Source organism: Cloeon dipterum, chromosome X (genome assembly GCF_949628265.1).
Source record: "Cloeon dipterum chromosome X, ieCloDipt1.1, whole genome shotgun sequence".
In the NCBI taxonomy this organism is placed as follows: domain Eukaryota; kingdom Metazoa; phylum Arthropoda; class Insecta; order Ephemeroptera; family Baetidae; genus Cloeon; species Cloeon dipterum.
In genome coordinates, this window is record NC_088790.1 from 24,584,566 (window position 1) to 24,589,012 (window position 4,447).

Genomic DNA, 4,447 nt, shown 5'->3' on the forward strand with positions numbered 1-4,447 from the left:
GCGAAACCAAATTGAATTTATGTATGAAGGCTTTCATTTACACTGGTAAGCTCTCTAATTCAAAAGTGTTGATCATTTGGCTTAACAGTAAGTTTGAAATGGTTAAAACTATAAAACAAAAAATGCAAATATACTCTAAGCTAGATAATATTAATTTCTCCATTTTTAAATGTTTAAGAGGTTATAGCATTATGCAATTTAGAAAAATAAATTAAAATAAAATTAGAAAATACGTATATATTTTCTAGAATTTCCCTTGTAATGAATAGGAAACTGCGAATTACAGAAATGCGTCTTTCTCGGCGATTCGCACGGCTGATTTCGCAAAAATGATTTAACGCGAATTTAAAAATATCAAAATGATCGAATTAACGACCCCAGCAATAGCATTTTAAAATGAAGAAGATAAACACTTTCTTAGAGAAAAAACAGAATGTCACAAATTACCCAATCCAATGATTGGTCTCGTTAAATATAGAAACTGTATAATTAACTCGATTTTTTAATTTTTGGTTATTGCCAAAGTCTGCCTGATGTAAATTGTTTATTGTGAAATAGAAAAAATCTCTTTATTGTAAATGAAAGCCTTTACAAATAAATTAGGTTTTAAGTACTAAATAAAATACAAATTTTACCCTAGCTTGAAAGGTATTTTTTTAGTCTTCTGCGAGAGATGTTTTTCGAAGAAAAGCTGTTACTTCTGCAGATTGAACAAAAAGTCATTTTCTTTGTTCTCGATCGACAAAGGCGGCATAGCAAAATATAAGACATTAATGATGACATATTATGGGTCATTCTTGAATTGATAGGCATTTTAAACAACGATCGCGCGTGCTTTCTTCCTTATATTGCTGACGTGAGTGCATTGTACTCTAGAACCAAAAATAAGAGCGATAGGAAATCTGTTGTTACGTTGTGACAGTAAAATATTATCTCACATTGTTATGTTTTAGATACCCTGGTATTTTATTCATTCAACCCAAAACTTACAGTAATATCCAAGGGCCAGTTACAAAATAGCTGTCCACGTTATGGTCAGAAATTCATTGCAGCTTCCTGAAAAAAATAGCCGTTTTATTCTTTCTTGCAGACCCTCTTCTATTGATTCTCTCTTACGTACAGGTATAATCCTATTTTCAACATTTCCACTAACTTTAACCATGTTCTTGCAATCGGATGGTTATTTTGTAAACTTATACATCGGTGAAAATGTCTTCTCTTACTATTAAGCATATTTTATGTATGTATTTATGATAATTTTTGTATTATTTCTATAGTACCATGTACAAATAGTTGGAATTTAATCAAACGATGCGTAAATACATAATTGTATGCATGGCGACAGCGATCACAAAAAAATGTGTATTTGAAAAATTCGTAAAAGCTTAGAAATTCATCCTTGTCCCGGAAAAAATTGCACAACTTTCAACAACCAAACGCGAATTTCCTTGTTGCGAGAAAAGGTCAACAATCAATTCGACAATGAAAATTTGAGTGCTTGTTGAACGATGCGCAATTATGCCGGGACCAAGACGAATTCCTGGCAGGTTCAAATTATCTTAGGGTGATCTTATGCATACATATTATCAAAAAACAGTGTGCTTTAAAAAGGGATAAAATGCATGATAAACATTAAGATTAATATTTTACATAATTATCATACTTACAAAAGATTTCAATAAATCAGCTGCCGCTGCAAAGCTCTCTGGTCATGCATTTGCATAACTACCCTGCGAAAAATCTTCATTAGCCAATAATACCAATGATAATTTAATCATAAGCATTATTGGAATAATGTTAATAAATGATGAATAAAAAATGATTGCAACACAATGTTGCGGTAATATTAAAAAAATAATGAAAAACAAATGTAAATAAGTTATTATCTTAAGCTTGTTTTAATATTACACCAATGTTAATTCAATGATATCAGTGCGCATGCGTGAATGCGTGCGCATCCATGAGTCGCACACTCTGCTACTCCGTCCGCCATCACCGCATCAAGAAACAAACACTGAACGGCTAACGGCTACGCTTCATGCAATTTTCGTTTTGTTCTTCGTTCTGCGAGTCGTTTGTCTGCTCTTAAGAGTTTAAAATACACCCATGTAAGGATCCTTGATGTTATCAACACACGCACCGTTCAGCAAATATTACAGGTAATGAGAATTATTCGTTTTTTACTTTGTTTTCATTCCAATTCGCGGTTACAAATTTTTACTGCTGCACGCAGTGAGAAAACGAGCCGTAACTTTGATACAACATCGAATTTTGATGCAATTTTTCGTTGACAGGCCGGGCGAGGATGGCTTCGACCCTGTGGAGCAGACGATGAACGAGCTGGAAGAGGGACAAGGACAATGCGCGGCTGGACAAGAAGATGGCGAAGTTCGTCGGCTTTGAGCCGGGCCACTTTTCACGTCGCCGCCTAGTGCCCAAGGACATCCACGACCCGCACCCGTTTACCTTGTGGACTTTCTCCTCATGTTGCTGCCCTAATCGTCTTTTCTGATCGAGAACTACCCTAGCTCCATGAACATCCACCTTCCACGAAAGTGGCCCCACGTACCGCCACACCAATAAACTACTTTGGAACTCAAAATAATTAATTTTATGTCCTTGCGTCATGCGTTCGTGCAGAATTGCATTTGTATTCACCCGGTATTTTTCTCCACTGGTTTTTAATTGCTGTTTGAGCAACTCAATTTTTACCAATTTATTGCGCATTAAATTGACTTTTGTCATTTCCTCCTAGGTATTAATATTATATAAAATTAGAGGTCGGAGTGGTCAAAATTTACAAGTAGATATTTCCTTTTAAATTTTCATTTGCCTCAATTTCTCAATAAATTTATCTCAGACAATTTTTCTAGTCGCATGAGCAATTTAGAAAAATATTGAAAACTTAAGTGAAAACATGGCCTGCAAGAAACTGGTGAAAATTGATAAAAAAAACCTTATTGCTACCACTTCACTGCATTTTTTTTAATTTGGGCGTTTTGGAACCTTTGGTCCTTGACTTAAAAAATATTAATGACTTTTATGAGCACTGGCACCAAAAAGGGCGGTCAGAAATTGATGAGGTACTTGTCATGTGTGCTAATGGCCTGAACTTTATATTATACAGAGCCGCCATTATTGTTTCCCATTTTTGTCACTGTCAATGCGGCCCGTCGGGCCGAACGATTTGAGAAAATCAAAAGTGGCACTCTAATTAAAATTAATTTTGCATTTAAATTTTTCAAAATTCGTTAATAACAATGCTAGAACTGACAGTTATTATTAAATGCCAAATTAATTTTAATTAGTGTGTCACTTTTGATTTTGTCGAATCGTTCGGCCCGACGGGCCGCATTGACAGTGACAAAAATGGGAAACAATAATAGCCGCTCTGTATAATATAAAGTTCAGGCCATCAGCACACATGACAAGTCCCTCATCAATTTCTGACCACCCCTTATTCATGCCAGTGTCGACGTCGCTCTGTGTCCCGACAGGACGACGATTTGACTAAGTGGCCAACATGTATTATGTAGTGCTGATTTTAAGTATTTCCCTACTTAAACCCAACGACTTTGTCTCAATCCCTGCTGTGCACTTCAATGTACATTGTAAAACTAGAATGCTGTGACTAGAGAGAAACCCAACTGTTTTATGTGAAATGACGTATAAATAATTTTTTATAAGTTATATAACTCTTCTGTGACTTACAAGTGTTACAATAATTTGTCTAGATATAATAAAAATATAAAATAATTAAATAAAACTATGTATCTCATTCAGAAAACCCCTAATTACCAATATTCTACGGAAATTAGGACATCATTTAATTTCCATTTGAAATTAATAATAACGCAATGATAGCGGCCAATATTGGTGCCAATATTAGAACAATATTGAAAAAAGTCACATTTTCACATTGATATAACATTAGACGCCAATATTAAAACAATAATGGTTATTGGGAAATAATATTACCCTAATATTAAAACAATGAAGATTTTTCGCAGGGTATACTGTGCTGAATCTGGATGCACATACATAATAATCTTGCTTTAAAAGTCTCTCTTTAAGCGGGTTCTCTGTCTGCGGCACATTCCTCGAATACTAAAATAATTTCAATCAAAACAATAACAATGCAGTATTATGTGCAGTGCAACTGAATGGTGTGCACTAAATAACTCTTAAAAAGACAAATGACTGCTTGAGAAGTCAATGAAACAATGCGGAGTGCGGAGGATGAGATGCATCACATACATTTCTTCCCCTACTTTTGTGCCTTCGCAGTGTTGTAACATTAAAAAGCAGCATTTTTCGCGCAGGTTCGCGTTAAGTTATTTTTTTTTAAATTTTGAACATTATCGTCACAATAACCGAGAAACATTTAAAACAGTATGCAAAATTCGTACATGAAATTGTGCTGCATACATTCGGTTCACATCGCGCC

General features: G+C 34.7%; 1 long non-coding RNA gene across 1 annotated transcript; it reads left to right on the forward strand.

Moving 5' to 3' along the window:
- The first annotated feature begins 1,747 nt into the window (after positions 1–1,747).
- On the forward strand, positions 1,748–3,766 carry LOC135946032 (uncharacterized). The gene is made up of 2 exons (XR_010575479.1): positions 1,748–2,159; positions 2,295–3,766. It is a non-coding gene; the product is annotated as an uncharacterized LOC135946032 (long non-coding RNA).
- Positions 3,767–4,447: the final 681 nt, after the last annotated feature.